Genomic DNA, 18,900 nt, shown 5'->3' on the forward strand with positions numbered 1-18,900 from the left:
TTATGTAATCTCCAAACCACTTAGGCCTGTCACTTTCATTTGTGTCTTTGGGTGTCAGAAATTTTACTCTCTCTCTTCAGAATGCCTGGTTACTTAGCTTGTTATAAAAGCAGATTAATAGTAGTTACTGAACATCCTTTTTTTCATTGTAGTTATTTCTGATTGGAAAACGTGTAGGGCAGATCGACTGAATATAGTGCAGACATCACACTGATTCTGCTTGGTTAGCATCAGCAAGAAAACTTTACAACAAACAATTACCTACGTGATGGACTTTATCAAAAATTAAGTGTGGAGGATAGGGAGTTAGAGATGTGTAAATGTAACTTCTTATGCAGTAAGAAGTTAGTGCACAGCTTGATGTGCACATTTGCAAATGGCAAGAATACTGAAGTCTTAGAAAATGGTGATCTCATTTGGCTGTGCACATTTGCAGATGGCAGGATTACTGGTCTTTGATGATGGCGATCCCATATGGCAGTTAACAAACATTTCGACCAAATTAGGATTTAGTACATCCTTTTTTTATTGTGATGTCTTGTTTTTCCATTTGCCTAGATTTCATGAATGAAAATGGCAGTTTTGGAGTGGTCTTTCTGCCAAATAGAGTGTTTGTGTAACTCACTCCTGTAAATATCAAGTTTTTGATCTTTATAGATTTTACCCAGTCTTGCATGTAAAGAATGCTCGTTATATATCTAATTTAGGGGAGTACCTTCTGTGTGGTAGCTATGTAACTATAGGGTTTAAAGATATGGTACTTTGTGACTATACATGCACACTTGACAGAGATAAAAGATAATGATAATACTTTAAAGATGAACAGTAGCTAGCAGATGTCTTGGATATTTGCTTATGTGATTGTTGTTGGTTCTTGTTTTTGCTGGTCATGTAGTGACTTGCTAAACTCTTGTCATTTTTAGGAATAGCAAAGAAAATATTAACTTTATCAATTTACTGTTTTTGTCTGAATAATTCTGTGAGTATTAAAGAGAGTCCGTGGAAACAGCTTTTGCTTGCTTTCAGAAGAGACACCTTAGCTTTCCACTCACTTTCGTGAAGAGTCACAGGAGCTTCCACTTTTCTTGAAATATGTGGAATTTGTCATCCTTTCCTCAAGGGTAGAACATTTGTCTTACTGTTAACTTGTGTAAGAAATATTACATTTGATAAACTTGCTCATAACATGTCAGCTCATTACATGTCACTTCGAATGTTTTTCTTTCTGGACACATAACTAAGGAAGAGATTAAGGCTTCAAAAGAATGTGGCAGAAGGCCTATAGTGTAATGACATCTTTTCCTTGGCAACTCATTGCATAAGCTGGATTCATGTCATGCACTTGTGCCTTTTGAGAATGCACATTCTCAATGGATGATCAAGTGAGGAACCTACATAAACCTAGAATGCGAAGTAAAATTTTGAAATGATTGTTTTTTTTTTTTTTTTTTTTTTTTTTTTTTTGCCGCTGTCTCCCGCATTTGCGAGGTAGTGCAAGGAAACAGACGAAAGAAATGGCCCAACCCACCCCCATACACATGTATATACATACGTCCACACACGCAAATATACATACCTACACAGCTTTCCATGGTTTACCCCAGACACTTCACATGCCCCGATTCAATCCACTGACAGCACGTCAACCCCGGTATACCACATCGCTCCAATTCACTCTATTCCTTGCCCTCCTTTCACCCTCCTGCATGTTCAGGCCCCGATCACACAAAATCTTTTTCACTCCATCCTTCCACCTCCAATTTGGTCTCCCTCTTCTCCTCGTTCCCTCCACCTCCGACACATATATCCTCTTGGTCAATCTTTCCTCACTCATTCTCTCCATGTGCCCAAACCATTTCAAAACACCCTCTTCTGCTCTCTCAACCACGCTCTTTTTATTTCCACACATCTCTCTTACCCTTACGTTACTTACTCGATCAAACCACCTCACACCACACATTGTCCTCAAACATCTCATTTCCAGCACATCCATCCTCCTGCGCACAACTCTATCCATAGCCCACGCCTCGCAACCATACAACATTGTTGGAACCACTATTCCTTCAAACATACCCATTTTTGCTTTCCGAGATAATGTTCTCGACTTCCACACATTCTTCAGGGCTCCCAGAATTTTTGCCCCCTCCCCACCCTATGATCCACTTCCACTTCCATGGTTCCATCCGCTGCCAGATCCACTCCCAGATATCTAAAACACTTCACTTCCTCCAGTTTTTCTCATTCAAACTCACCTCCCAATTGACTTGACCCTCAACCCTACTGTACCTAATAACCTTGCTCTTATTCACATTTACTCTTAACTTTCTTCTTTCACACACTTTACCAAACTCAGTCACCAGCTTCTGTAGTTTCTCACATGAATCAGCCACCAGCGCTGTATCATCAGCGAACAACAACTGACTCACTTCCCAAGCTCTCTCATCCCCAACAGACTTCATACTTGCCCCTCTTTCCGAAACTCTTGCATTCACCTCCCTAACAACCCTATCCATAAACAAATTAAACAACCATGGAGACATCACACACCCCTGCCGCAAACCTACATTCACTGAGAAAGCTATGATGGGGTTAATAGCAATGCTTTTTGGAAGCTGTTGTGATGTATGGTGTAGCAGGAAAGCTTCTAAAAGCAATGAGGATTATCTTTCAAGCGACTAAGGCAGTATTGGAAGGGGAATTAAGGGAGGATGGTAATTAGTTCCAAATTAGCCTGCAGCAAGGATGTGTGATGTCATCATGGCTGTTGACTCTTATTCTGTTTATGGTGAATGTGATGGTCTTCAGGAGAAGTTCAGTTTTGAAGGCTTTTGTGTATGTGTGTGTGTGTTTGGGGAGCAGTCAGTTGCTGTTTGCTGATGACACAACTATGGTGGAAGATTCCATTGAGAAATCTGGTGTTTGAGGCTGGGAATATGCTCAAGAGGAGAGACTTGAGCATTAATGTAAGTGAATGTGAGGTTATGAAGTATACCAGGAGAGAAGACAGGTTAGTCTGAGTTTGAGATTGAGTGGAGCAAATCTGGAAGAAGTGAAGCATTTTAGGTACTTGAGACACTGAATCTGCTAGCATTGAAATTTGATTTAAATGGGGCAGGAGAAGCTTTTCTAGCAAAGTTCAGGGAGTGTTGTGAGTGCCCACCAGAACTTGACCACATTGGATAAAACTTTATGGATTTTCTATTATGAAGAAATTAGCAAATCACATTGGGTATAATTAAGAAAAAAATGTTTATAGAAAACATAATGAAGAGCTTGTACATTTGTGTGCTGAAAAAGGACTGGTGATTGGGAATACCTGGTTTAAAAAGAGAGATATACATAAGTATACGTATGTAAGTAGGAGAGATGGCCAGAGAGCGTTATTGGATTATGTGTTAATTGACAGGCACGTGAAAGAACAACTTTTGGATGTTAATGTGCTGAGAGGTGCAACTGGAGGGATGTCTGATCATTATCTTGTGGAGGCGAAGGTGAAGATTTGTAGAGGTTTTCAGAAAAGAAGAGAGAATGTTGGGGTGAAGGGAGTGGTGAAAGTAAGTGAGCTTGGGAAGGAGACTTGTGTGAGGAAGTACCAGGAGAGACTGAGTGCAGAATGGAAAAAGGTGAGAACAAAGGATGTAAGGGGAGTGGGGGAGGAATAGGATGTATTTAGGGAAGCAGTACTGGCTTGCGCAAAAGATGCTTGTGGCATGAGAAGCGTGGGAGATGGGCAGATTAGAAAGAGTAGTGAGTGGTGGGATGAAGAAGTAAGATTGTTAGTGAAAGAGAAGAGAGAGGCATTTGTACGATTTTTGCAGGGAAATAGTGCAAATGACTGGGAGATGTATAAAAGAAAGAGACAGGAGGTCAAGAGAAAGGTGTAGGAGGTGAAAAAGAGGGCAAACGAGAGTTGGGGTGAGAGAGTATCATTAAATTTTAGGGAGAATAGAAAGATGTTTTGGAAGGAGGTAAATAAAGTGCGTAAGACAAGAGAACAAATGGGAACATCAGTGAAGGGGGCTAATGGGGAGGTGATAACAAGTAGTGGTGATGTGAGAAGATGGAGTGAGTATTTTGAAGGTTTGTTGAATGTGTTAGATGATAGAGTGGCAGATATAGGTGTTTTGGTCAGGGTGGTGTGTAAAGTGAGAGGGTTAGGGAGAATGATTTAGTAAACAGAGAAGAACTAGTAAAAGCTTTGCAGAAGATGAAAGCCAGCAAGGCAGTGGGTTTGGATGGTATTGCAGTGGAATTTAGTAAAAAGGGGAGTGACTGTGTTGTTGACTGGTTGGTAAGGATATTTAATGTATGTATGACTCATGGTGAGGTGCCTGAGGGTTGGCGGAATGCATGCATAGTGCCGTCGTGCAAAGGCAAAGGGGATAAAGGTGAGTGTTCAAATTACAGAGGTATGAGTTTGTTGACTTTTCCTGGGAAATTATATGGGAGGGTATTGATTGAGAGGGTGAAGGCATGTACAGAGCATCAGATTGGGGGAGAGCAGTGTGGTTTCAGAAGTGGTAGAGGATGTGTGGATCAGGTGTTTGCTTTGAAGAATGTATGTGAGAAATAGTTAGAAAAGCAAATGAATTTGTATGTAGCATTTATGGATCATAAGATAGAGTCGATAGAGATGCTTTGTGGAAGGTATTAACATTGTATGGGGTGGGAGGCAAGATACTAGAAGCAGTGAAAAGTTTTTATCGAGGATGTAAGGCATGTGTACAAGTAGGAAGAGAAGAAAGTGTTGGTTCTCAGTGAATGTCGGTTTGCAGCAGGGGTGTGTGATGTCTCCATGGTTGTTTAATTTGTTTATGGATGGGGTTGTTAGGGAGGTGAATGCAAGAGTTTTGGAGAGAGGGGCAAGTATGCTGTCTGTTGTGGATGAGAGGGCTTGGGAAGCGAGTCAGTTGTTGTTTGCTGATGATACAGTGCTGGTTGCTGATTCGGGTGAAAAGCTGGTGACTGAGCTTGGTAAATTGTATGAAAGAAGAAAGCTGAGAGTAAATGTGAATAAGAGCAAGGTTTTTAGGTACAGTAGGGTTGAGGGACAAATCAAGTTGGAGGTAAGTTTGAATGGAGGAAGTGAAGTATTTTAGATATCTGGGAGTGGATTTGGCAGTGGATGGAACCATGGAAGCGGAAGTGAGTCACAGGGTGGGGGAGGGGCGAGAGTTTTAGGAGCGTTGAGAAATGTGTGGAAGGCAAGAACATTATCTCGGAAAGCAAAAATGGGTATGTTTGAAGGAATAGTGGTTCCAGCAATGTTATGTGGTTGCAAGGCGTGGGCTATAAATAGGGTTGTGTGGAGGAGGGTGGATGTGTTGGAAGTGAGATGTTTGAGGACAATATGTGATGTGAGGTGGTTTGATCAAGTAAGTAATGAAAGGGTAAGAGAGAGGGTGAGAGAGATGTGTGGTAATAAAAAGAGTGGTTGAGAGAGCAGAAGAGGGTGCATTGAAATGGTTTGGTCACATGGAGAGAATAGGTGAAGAAAGATTGACAAAGAGGATATATGTGTTGGAGGTGGGGGGAACGAGGAGAAGTGGGTGACCAAATTGGAGGTGGAAGGATGGAGTGAAAAAGATTTTGAGCGATCGGGGCCTGAACATACAGGAGGGTGAAAGGCGTGCAAGGAATAGAGTGAATTGGAACGATGTGGTATACTGGGGTTGACATGCTGTCAATGGATTGAACCAGGGCATGTGAAGTGTCTGAGGTAAACCATAGAAAGTGTTGTGGGGCCTGGATGTGGAAAGGGAGCTGTGTTTTGGTGCATTATACATGACAGCTAGAGACTGAGTGTGAACGAATATGGCCTTTGTTGTCTTTTTCTCGCGCTACCTTGCACGCATGTGGGGGAAGGGGGTTGTCATTTCATGTGTGGCGGGGGCAGCGACGGGAATGAATAAAGGCAGCAAGTATGAATTATGTACATATGTATATATGTATATGTATGTATACGTTTAAATGTATAGGTATGTATATGTGCGTGTGTGGATGTGTATGTATATACATGTGTTTGTGGGTGGGTTAGGCCATTCTTTCGTTTGTTTCCTTGTGCTACCTCGCTAATGCGGGAGACAGCGACACAGTATGATAAATGAATAATGAATAAAGAATAATAATCAGTAATCATTGTCATTGTTGGTCAAATGAACAATGAAACGCACATTTACAACTCACTTTACAGTCAAGTCTCACTCCTGCACTTCTGTAACATGGTTTTCTGGAACACCTACAAAACCTTCACATGTTGTTGTGTAGTAGATGAAATATACTAGTGAATGATATTTTATGTTATATGAACACCTGTATCTTAGAAACTGTAAGGTATTTAAATTTTTGAGAAAAAACTGAAAATTATGATGTTTGAGGGTTGAAAAGGAAGATTAGTGAGACATTGTAGGGTTGGTCTGCAGTAGTGGGTGTATGTTATATATGCGTGGGATGGTGAGGGAGGTGATTGCAAGGATCATGGAGACGGGCATGTATGCAGTCTGTAAGGGGTAAGGGGGGACTGGAAAGTTAGTTGTTTGCTAATGACAGATCACTGGGAGCATATTCAAGTGAGAAACTGCAGAAATAGGTGACTGGGTTTAGAAGTGTGTGAAAGGAGAAGGTTGACAGTAAATGTGAATAAAATCAAGATTATTAGGTTTAGCAGGGCAAAGGGACAGGTTAGTTGGGGATGTGAGTTTGATTTTAGAAAATTTAGAAGTGAAATGGTTTATATACCTGGGAGTGGACACATCCATGAATGGAAACATGGAAGCAAAAGGGAGTCATATGGTGGGTGAGAGGGTGGAGGTTCATGGAGTATTATGTGGGAGGGTGAAAATGGGTATGTTTGAAGGTATAGTAGTCCCAACTATGTTTTATGGATGCGAGGCATGAGTTATGGATGAGGATGTGCACAGGAGGGCGGATGTGTTAGAAATGAAATGATTGAGGACAGTACAGGATGTGGTGCGAAGTGCTTGATTAAGTAATAAAAGGGTAAGAGAGGTTTGGTAATTAGGACATCATAGTTAAAAGAGCCAAAGGTGTGCTAATATTGTTTGGACATATGGAGAGAATGAGTGAGGAGAAGTTAACTAAGAAGATATATGTATCAGAAGTGAAGGGGACAAGGAGAAGGAGAAGACCAAACTGAAAATAGAAGGATGAAATGAAAAATATTTTGAGTGGTTTCATATGCCCTCTTATTTCAGCCGCTGCACCTTCCACTTAATCTCTTGTCACTTTCTCTTGTGAACTCCTTCCCTGCATCTAATGCCCATTTTTTTCATGTTTGATTACCATTTCCTGCATTAGTGAGGTAGCACCAGGAACAGATAAAGAAAGGCTGTATCCACTCTGAAACATTCTTTAGCTGTCATGTGTAATGCACTTAATCGAATGCACCCTGTTTACAACGAGGCCCCATAGACCTTCCCATGGTTTACCCTGGTTACTTCACTTACCCTGGTTTAGTGCATGTTGACCCTTGTATACCACATTGTGCCAATTTGCTCTCTCCCATGCATATCTTTCACTCTCCTGCATGGTCAGACCCCAATCGCTCATAATCAGAATCAAAATCTTATGACGATACTCCTCTCTTTCTTTCATTAGCAATTTAACTTCATCCCACCGCTCAATACCATTTTCTCATGCCTACCTCCCACATGCCACATACTTCTCTCACACATGTGGACAGTATTTTCCTAAATAGCTCCCATTCTACACTCAGTCTCTCATGGTATATCCCTATTCAAGCCCATTTTTCAAGCTAACTTGATTTTGCCACTTATTTTCTACCCATAACATTTCCTCTTTTCTTAAGGCCTCTACAAACTTTTACGTTGGTTTTACTGAACTCCCACCTCTTTGAGGTTGTAATACATCGTAATTAAAAGACACCTTTGGTGAGACTGTAATGCTGCCAGTTCATGAGAGTACAGTCTTGTCAAAGAACTCCTTGCTTCAAAGGAGCCCACTTGTCTCTACTACTGAATGTAGTGCAGCCTTTGTTTGTAGAAGCCCCTAGAGAAAGGTTCCTGAGGTAAAATCAGGACCCTTTCAGAAAGGTAACCTGAGATGATTATAAAGAAAAATTAGATAGGTGTTTTTATCAAAAGAGTAAGGCATTTGTGTAAGAAGAGAAGGGTGAGTGGTTTCAGGTGAGGATGGTCTACAGAAGGGTTATAGGAAGTCACCATGGCTGTTTAATCTGGTAAGGGAGGATGAGTGAAGAGAGACTGACTAAGAGAGTATCCATGTCTGAAGTGGAGGGGACAAGTAGAAGGGAGAGACTAAATTGGAAATGCAAAGATTTAGTGAGAGATATTTTGAGGGATTGGGTCCTGAGCATTCAGTAGGAAGTGAGATGTGCTAAAGATAGAGTGATTTGGAGCAATTTGGTATACAGGGGGCAATGTGCTGTTCATTAGGCTGAACCATGACATATGAAGTTGTCAGGGGAAACCAAAGAATGATCTGTAAGGCTTGGTTGTGGTTAGGAGGCTTTGATTTTGATGCATTATACACGACAGCTGGATAGTTGGTGCAAGTGAGGCCATTCTTTGTTTATGGTGCTACCTCACTGAGCAAGAAATTGTAAACAAGTATGAAAAAATAAGATGAGGTTCTTGTTTGCTGGATAATTCACTATCTTTCTGTGGGTTTGACCCTACTATTACAAGGAGAGAGTCTGGATGACAGAAGGGATGGTTTTTCTCCTTCATTTAATAGTGGTTGCAGAAGGGCCTATTCCTCCTAAAAATGATCTCTTGATTTTGTTGAACTGCAGGCCTCAGTTGTGATGTGATGCCCTTGAAAGTATTTGTGCATGTGCAAGGTAAGAGTAAGAGCTGTTTGTGTCCTATGCAAATTCCAAGTATTTTGTTATTTCCCCTTTACTGATGAAAAGCGTTTAGTTGATATACCATGGATAGATTTAGGACATTAAAGGGATTCAGTTAACTGTCAGAAGAAATAGCTTCCCCATGCATCAGAACTAATATATCATGTTTCATAAAACCAATTTGACAATAGTTTTGATTAGTAATATTTTTTCACACTTTCTCATCTTTTTCACTGTAACAAGAGTAATTCTTAAAGACTGTTTTGAGAGAAACTCTCAAAACAAGACCTAATCTGTTGTACTTTTAAGAAACATGACAAGAGATATCATTTCTGCAATTAGGATGTATTTGTTGAAGTTAATTGCAATTAATGACTTTTCTTTATTTTCATAGCAAAAAAATCATTCATTATTTCTGTAAGTGACCTTAACTAGACTGCTGCCAGTGATATCCAGATAAATGTATGACAAAGAGAAAAGTTGCTTAAAAGTGAAAGGAATGACTGATTTTTTAACCTATTGTCCTTGCAAAGAGTAAATCTATCTAATTAGCATATGGCAGCGACTTTAAAAGTTGTGAGTGGTTTAGCTATAGGTGAATATATTGCATAATTTGAAATTTTAGATATTTTGCACTGTTAACAAATCTCATTTTTTCATGATTTTGAAGGCGAAAAGTTTTCATTTTATTAGATTTTTGAAACCTGTTGAGACGTTTAGTAAATTATTTAGCCGATTCTTGGTGCAATTTATGATTGATATTTATGATAAAAGGAAAATTGTTGATCTGCCATTTCTTCCTCCCCGGCAAGTCTCACAGCTCCTCGGAGGGGGTATGTGCTTAGTACCATTGTTACCTTAGGTCGATTTTATATCCATTTTAGTTTGCTTAGTTTAAAGTGCAATTTAGAAGCTCTTGTTAGAATGACATGCAAATTTGTCAGAAAGCCATAAGATGCTTGCACAAGATCATGTTCTGATCAAGTTCATGAAGTGTTTGCTGTAAGTTGCTGGAAACAGTGCATCCTCAGCTGTATGGTACAGTGCATCCTCAACTGTATGGCTTGATGTCACAGAAAAGTAATAGTTAGAAGCTCTTTTCATTATTTCCATGAGTGCTTGAGTAAAGAACATTTATATAGGATACTAGGATCAGTTGAACCATTCGTTGTTCATTACCCCGCATGTGAAAAGTGGGTTTTAAGCATGCTTGTAATAGTCTGGAGTCAAGGAACAAGAATCTTAAGGTGATTCAGAGAGTGAACCCCTTTAACAGTCTGGGGAGGTCAACTAGTAGGTCAGCATGAATCAATTTTCAGATGCAGATTAGTTATAAACCTAGTAATATTTGGTGTCAGTGTACACAGTGTTAGAAGATAAACACTATTGTTCCATTTTTAATAAGTTTTATTCAAATTTGACATAATTTTAAGGCAAGAAAAGGGTTGCTTGTTGGGGAGAAGAGGGTGGTGAGACTAAATGAGCTGGGAAAGGAGACTTGTGTGAGGAATTACCAAGAGAGATTGAGTGTAGAATGGCAAGAGGTGAGAGCAAATGATGTGGGGGGAGTGGATGAGGAATAGGAATAGGGAAGCAGTGATAGCCTGTGCAAAAGATGCATTTAGCATGAGAAAGGTGGGAGGTGGGCAGATTAGAAAGGGTAGTGAGTGGTGGGATGAAGAAGTAAAGTTGTCAGTGAAAGAGAAAAGAGAGGTGTTTGAGTGATACAAGTAAGGAGTGCAAATGACTGGGAGGTTTATAAAAGAGAGCGGCAGGAGGTGAAGAGAAAGGTGCATGGGTTGAAAAAAAGAGGGCAATTGAGAGTTGGGGTGAGAGAGTATCATTCGACTTTAGGGAGAATAAAAAGATGTTTTGGAAGGAGGTAGATAACGTGCATAAGACGAGAACAAATGGGAACATTGGTCAAGAGGACAAGGGGGGAAGTAGTAACAAATAGTGATGAAGTGAGGAGGAGGAGTCAGTATTTTAAAGGTTTATTGAATATGTTTGATAGTGGCAGATATAAGGTGTTTTGGTTGGGGTGGTGTGCGAAGTGAGAGGGTAAGAAAGAATGGTTTGATGAAGAGAGAAGTAGTAGTGAAAGCTTTGTGGAAGATGAAATCTGACAAGTCGGTGGGTTTGGATGGTATTGCAGTATAATTTATTGAAAAAGGGGGTCACTGTGTTTGTTGATTGGTAGGTAAGGATATTCACTGTATGTATGGATCATGGTGAAGTGCCAGAGGATTAGCGGAATGCATGAGTGCCATTGTACAAAGGCAATGGGGATAAAAGTGAGTGTTCAAACATAAGTTTGTTGAGTATTTCTGGGAAATTGTATGGGAGGGTATTGATTGAGAGAGTGAAGGCATGTACAGAGCATCAGATTGGGGAAGAACAGTGTAGTCTTTGAAGTGGTAGGGGATGTGTGGATCAGGTGTTTGCTTTGAAGAATGCGTGTAAGAAATACTTAGAAAAAACAGATGGATTTGTATGTAGAATTTATGGACTTGGAGAAGGCATCTGATAGGGATGCTTTGTGGAAGGTCTTGAGAGTATATAGTGTCGGAGGTAAATTGCTCGAAGCAGTGAAAAGTTTTTACCAAGGATGTAAGGCATGTGTATGAGTAGGAAGAAAGAAGAGTGATTGGTTCTTAGTGAATGTTGGTCTGCGGCAGGGGTGTGTGATGTCCCCATGGTTGTTTAATTTGTTTATGGGTGGAGTGGTTAGGGAGGTAAATGCAAGAGTTTTGGAGAGAGGGGCAAGTATGTAGTCTGTTAGGGATGAGAGGGCCTGGGAAGTGAGTCAGTTGTTGTTCGCTGATGATACAGCTCGTGGCTGATTTGAGTGAGAAACTGCAGAAGTTGGTGACTGAGCTTGGAAAAGTGTATGAAAGGAGAAAGCTGAGAGTAAATGTGAATAAGAGCAAGGTTATTAGGTTCAGTAGGGTTGAGGGACAAGTTAATTAGGGAAGTAAGATTGAATGGAGAAAAAATTGGAGGAAGTGAAGTGTTTTAGATATCTGGGAGTGGACTTAGCAGCAAATAGAGCCATGGAAGTGGAAGTGATTCACAGAGTGGGGGAGGGGGAAAAGGTGCTGAGAGCAATGGAGAATGTGTGGAAAGAGAGAACGTTATCGTGGAGATCAAAAATGGTTATGTTTGAAGGAATAGTAGTTCCAACAATATTATATGGTTGCAAGACATGGGCTATAGGTAGGGTTGTATGGAAGAGGGTGGATGTGTTGGAAATTTAATGTTTGAGGATAGTATATGGTGTGAAGTGGTTTGACCTAGTAAGTAATGAAAGGGTAAGAGAGATGTGTGGAAATAAAAAGAGTGTAGTTGAGAGATCAGAAGAGGGTGTACTGAAATGCTTTGGACATACAGAGAGAATGAGTGAGGAAAGGATGATAAAGAGGATGTATGTATAAGAGGTAGAGGGAACAAGGAGAAGCAGGAGACCAAATTGGAGGTGGAAGGAAGGAGTTAAAAAGATTTTGAGCGATTGGGGCTTGAACATACGGGAGGGTGAGAGGCATGCAAGGAATAAGGTGAATTGGCAGATGTTGTGTAACGGGATCAAAGTGCTGGCAGTGGACTGAACCAGGGCGTGTGAAACATCTGGGTTAAACCATGGAAAGGTCTGTGGGGCCTGGATGTGGATAGGAAGCTGTGGTTTTTGTTGCATTACACATGACAGCTGGAGACGAAGTGTGAATGAATGTGGCCTTTTTTGTCTGTTTTCCTGGTGCTACTTCACTCAAGCAGGGGGTAGAGATGCTGTTTCCGGTGGGGCAGGGTAGTGCCAGGAATGGATGAAGGCACAAAAGTATGAATATGTACATGTATATATATGTATATATATATATATATATATATGTTTTTTTTTTTTTTTTTTTTTTTTTTTTTTTTTTTTTTTCCACTGTCTCCCGCGTTTGCGAGGTAGCGCAAGGAAACAGACGAAAGAAATGGCCCAACCCACACCCATACACATGTATATACATACATCCACACACGCAAATATACAAACCTACACAGCTTTCCATGGTTCACCCCAGACGCTTCACATGCCCTGATTCAATCCACCGACAGCACGTCAACCCCGGTATACCACATCGCTCCAATTCACTCTATTCCTTGCCCTCCTTTCAGCCTCCTGCATGTTCAGGCCCCGATCACACAAAATCTTCTTCACTCCATCTTTCCACCTCCAATTTGGTCTCCCTCTTCTCCTCGTTCCCTCCACCTCCGACACATATATCCTCTTGGTCAATCTTTCCTCACTCATTCTCTCCATGTGTCCAAACCATTTCAAAACACCCTCTTCTGCTCTCTCAACCACGCTCTTTTTATTTCCACACATCTCTCTTACCCTTACATTACTTACTCGATCAAACCACCTCACACCACACATTGTCCTCAAACATCTCATTTCCAGCACATCCATCCTCCTGCGCACCACTCTATCCATAGCCCACGCCTCGCAACCATACAACATTGTTGGAACCAATATTCCTTCAAACATACCCATTTTTGCTTTCCGAGATAATGTTCTCGACTTCCACACATTCTTCAAGGCTCCCAGAATTTTCGCCCCCTCCCCCACCCTATGATCCACTTCCGCTTCCATGGTTCCATCCGCTGCCAGATCCACTCCCAGATATCTAAAACACTTCACTTCCTCCAGTTTTTCTCCATTCAAACTCACCTCCCAATTGACTTGACCCTCAACCCTACTGTACCTAATAACCTTGCTCTTATTCACATTTACTCTTAACTTTCTTCTTTCACACACTTTACCAAACTCAGTCACCAGCTTCTGCAGTTTCTCACATGAATCAGCCACCAGCGCTGTATCATCAGCGAACAACTGACTCACTTCCCAAGCTCTCTCATCCCCAACAGACTTCATACTTGCCCCTCTTTCCAAAACTCTTGCATTCACCTCCCTAACAACCCCATCCATAAACAAATTAAACAACCATGGAGACATCACACACCCCTGCCGCAAACCTACATTCACTGAGAACCAATCACTTTCCTCTCTTCCTACACGTACACATGCCTTACATCCTCGATAAAAACTTTTCACTGCTTCTAACAACTTGCCTCCCACACCATATATTCTTGATACCTTCCACAGAGCATCTCTATCAACTCTATCATATGCCTTCTCCAGATCCATAAATGCTACATACAAATCCATTTGCTTTTCTAAGTATTTCTCACATACATTCTTCAAAGCAAACACCTGATCCACACATCCTCTACCACTTCTGAAACCACACTGCTCTTCCCCAATCTGATGCTCTGTACATGCCTTCACCCTCTCAATCAATACCCTCCCATATAATTTACCAGGAATACTCAACAAACTTATACCTCTGTAATTTGAGCACTCACTCTTATCCCCTTTGCCTTTGTACAATGGCACTATGCACGCATTCCGCCAATCCTCAGGCACCTCACCTTGAGTCATACATACATTAAATAACCTTACCAACCAGTCAACAATACAGTCACCCCCTTTTTTAATAAATTCCACTGCAATACCATCCAAATCTGCTGCCTTGCCGGCTTTCATCTTCCGCAAAGCTTTTACTACCTCTTCTCTGTTTACCAAATCATTTTCCCTAACCCTCTCACTTTGCACACCACCTCGACCAAAACACCCTATATCTGCCACTCTATCATCAAACACATTCAACAAACCTTCAAAATACTCACTCCATCTCCTCACATCACCACTACTTGTTATCACCTCCCCATTTGCGCCCTTCACTGAAGTTCCCATTTGCTCCCTTGTCTTACGCACTTTATTTACCTCCTTCCAGAACATCTTTTTATTCTCCCTAAAATTTAATGATACTCTCTCACCCCAACTCTCATTTGCCCTTTTTTTTACCTCTTGCACCTTTCTCTTGACCTCCTGTCTCTTTCTTTTATACATCTCCCACTCAATTGCATTTTTTCCCTGCAAAAATCGTCCAAATGCCTCTCTCTTCTCTTTCACTAATACTCTTACTTCTTCATCCCACCACTCACTACCCTTTCTAATCAACCCATCTCCCACTCTTCTCATGCCACAAGCATCTTTTATGCAATCCATCACTGATTCCCTAAATACATCCCATTCCTCCCCCACTCCCCTTACTTCCATTGTTCTCACCTTTTTCCATTCTGTACTCAGTCTCTCCTGGTACTTCCTCACGCAAGTCTCCTTCCCAAGCTCACTTACTCGCACCACCCTCTTCACCCCAACATTCACTCTTCTTTTCTGAAAACCCATACAAATCTTCACCTTAGCCTCCACAAGATAATGATCAGACATCCCTCCAGTTGCACCTCTCAGCACATTAACATCCAAAAGTCTCTCTTTCGCACGCCTGTCAATTAACACGTAATCCAATAACGCTCTCTGGCCATCTCTCCTACTTACATAAGTATACTATGTATATCTAGCTTTTTAAACCAGGTATTCCCAATCATCAGTCCTTTTTCAGCACATAAATCTACAAGTTCTTCACCATTTCCATTTACAACACTGAACACCCCATGTATATCAATTATTCCCTCAACTGCCACATTTATATATTATATTATTTTTTTTTTTATTATACTTTGTCGCTGTCTCCCGCGTTTGCGAGGTAGCGCAAGGAAACAGATGAAAGAAATGGCCCAACCCACCCCATACACATGTATATACATACGTCCACACACGCAAATATACATACCTACACAGCTTTCCATGGTTCACCCCAGACGCTTCACATGCCCTGATTCAATCCACCGACAGCACGTCAACCCCGGTATACCATATCGCTCCAATTCACTCTATTCCTTGCCCTCCTTTCACCCTCCTGCATGTTCAGGCCCTGATCACACAAAATCTTCTTCACTCCATCTTTCCACCTCCAATTTGGTCTCCCTCTTCTCCTCGTTCCCTCCACCTCCGACACATATATCCTCTTGGTCAATCTTTCCTCACTCATTCTCTCCATGTGTCCAAACCATTTCAAAACACCCTCTTCTGCTCTCTCAACCACGCTCTTTTTATTTCCACACATCTCTCTTACCCTTACATTACTTACTCGATCAAACCACCTCACACCACACATTGTCCTCAAACATCTCATTTCCAGCACATCCATCCTCCTGCGCACCACTCTATCCATAGCCCACGCCTCGCAACCATACAACATTGTTGGAACCAATATTCCTTCAAACATACCCATTTTTGCTTTCCGAGATAATGTTCTCGACTTCCACACATTCTTCAAGGCTCCCAGAATTTTCGCCCCCTCCCCCACCCTATGATCCACTTCCGCTTCCATGGTTCCATCCGCTGCCAGATCCACTCCCAGATATCTAAAACACTTCACTTCCTCCAGTTTTTCTCCATTCAAACTCACCTCCCAATTGACTTGACCCTCAACCCTACTGTACCTAATAACCTTGCTCTTATTCACATTTACTCTTAACTTTCTTCTTCACACACTTTACCAAACTCAGTCACCAGCTTCTGCAGTTTCTCACATGAATCAGCCACCAGCGCTGTATCATCAGCGAACAACAACTGACTCACTTCCCAAGCTCTCTCATCCCCAACAGACTTCATACTTGCCCCTCTTTCCAAAACTCTTGCATTCACCTCCCTAACAACCCCATCCATAAACAAATTAAACAACCATGGAGACATCACACACCCCTGCCGCAAACCTACATTCACTGAGAACCAATCACTTTCCTCTCTTCCTACACGTACACATGCCTTACATCCTCGATAAAAACTTTTCACTGCTTCTAACAACTTGCCTCCCACACCATATATTCTTGATACCTTCCACAGAGCATCTCTATCAACTCTATCATATGCCTTCTCCAGATCCATAAATGCTACATACAAATCCATTTGCTTTTCTAAGTATTTCTCACATACATTCTTCAAAGCAAACACCTGATCCACACATCCTCTACCACTTCTGAAACCACACTGCTCTTCCCCAATCTGATGCTCTGTACATGCCTTCACCCTCTCAATCAATACCCTCCCATATAATTTACCAGGAATACTCAACAAACTTATACCTCTGTAATTTGAGCACTCACTCTTATCCCCTTTGCCTTTGTACAATGGCACTATGCACGCATTCCGCCAATCCTCAGGCACCTCACCATGAGTCATACATACATTAAATAACCTTACCAACCAGTCAACAATACAGTCACCCCCTTTTTTTAATAAATTCCACTGCAATACCATCCAAATCTGCTGCCTTGCCGGCTTTCATCTTCCGCAAAGCTTTTACTACCTCTTCTCTGTTTACCAAATCATTTTCCCTAACCCTCTCACTTTGCACACCACCTCGACCAAAACACCCTATATCTGCCACTCTATCATCAAACACATTCAACAAACCTTCAAAATACTCACTCCATCTCCTCACATCACCACTACTTGTTATCACCTCCCCATTTGCGCCCTTCACTGAAGTTCCCATTTGCTCCCTTGTCTTACGCACTTTATTTACCTCCTTCCAGAACATCTTTTTATTCTCCCTAAAATTTAATGATACTCTCTCACCCCAACTCTCATTTGCCCTTTTTTTTACCTCTTGCACCTTTCTCTTGACCTCCTGTCTCTTTCTTTTATACATCTCCCACTCAATTGCATTTTTTCCCTGCAAAAATCGTCCAAATGCCTCTCTCTTCTCTTTCACTAATACTCTTACTTCTTCATCCCACCACTCACTACCCTTTCTAATCAACCCATCTCCCACTCTTCTCATGCCACAAGCATCTTTTATGCAATCCATCACTGATTCCCTAAATACATCCCATTCCTCCCCCACTCCCCTTACTTCCATTGTTCTCACCTTTTTCCATTCTGTACTCAGTCTCTCCTGGTACTTCCTCACACAAGTCTCCTTCCCAAGCTCACTTACTCGCACCACCCTCTTCACCCCAACATTCACTCTTCTTTTCTGAAAACCCATACAAATCTTCACCTTAGCCTCCACAAGATAATGATCAGACATCCCTCCAGTTGCACCTCTCAGCACATTAACATCCAAAAGTCTCTCTTTCGCACGCCTGTCAATTAACACGTAATCCAATAACGCTCTCTGGCCATCTCTCCTACTTACATAAGTATACTATGTATATCTAGCTTTTTAAACCAGGTATTCCCAATCATCAGTCCTTTTTCAGCACATAAATCTACAAGTTCTTCACCATTTCCATTTACAACACTGAACACCCCATGTATATCAATTATTCCCTCAACTGCCACATTTATATATTATATTATTTTTTTTTTTATACTTTGTCGCTGTCTCCCGCGTTTGCGAGGTAGTGCAAGGAAACAGACGAAAGAAATGGCCCAACCCTCCCCATACACATGTATATACATACGTCCACACACGCAAATATACATACCTACATAGCTTTCCATGGTTTACCCCAGACACTTCACATGCCTTGATTCAATCCACTGACAGCACATCAACCCCGGTATACCACATCGCTCCAATTCACTCTATTCCTTGCCCTCCTTTCACCCTCCTGCATGTTCAGGCCCCGATCACACAAAATCTTTTTCACTCCATCTTTCCACCTCCAATTTGGTCTCCCTCTTCTCCTTGTTCCCTCCACCTCTGACACATATATCCTCTTGGTCAATCTTTCCTCACTCATTCTCTCCATGTGCCCAAACCACTTCAAAACACCCTCTTCTGCTCTCTCAACCATGCTCTTTTTATTTCCACACATCTCTCTTACCCTTACGTTACTTACTCGATCAAACCACCTCACACCACACATTGTCCTCAAACATCTCATTTCCAGCACATCCATCCTCCTGCGCACAACTCTATCCATAGCCCACGCCTCGCAACCGTACAACATTGTTGGAACCACTATTCCTTCAAACATACCCATTTTTGCTTTCCGAGATAATGTTCTCGACTTCCATACATTCTTCAAGGCCCCCAGAATTTTCGCCCCCTCCCCCACCCTATGATCCACTTCCGCTTCCATGGTTCCATCCG

General features: G+C 41.5%; 1 protein-coding gene across 31 annotated transcripts in view; it reads left to right on the forward strand.

The window, feature by feature from the left end:
• The window catches only part of hts (adducin 1-like protein hts), a 250,350-nt gene that overhangs the window by 217,384 nt on the left and 14,066 nt on the right, over positions 1 to 18,900 (forward strand). The gene's annotated exons all lie outside the window — the stretch shown is intronic.

Source organism: Panulirus ornatus, chromosome 12 (genome assembly GCF_036320965.1).
Source record: "Panulirus ornatus isolate Po-2019 chromosome 12, ASM3632096v1, whole genome shotgun sequence".
Classification (NCBI taxonomy): domain Eukaryota; kingdom Metazoa; phylum Arthropoda; class Malacostraca; order Decapoda; family Palinuridae; genus Panulirus; species Panulirus ornatus.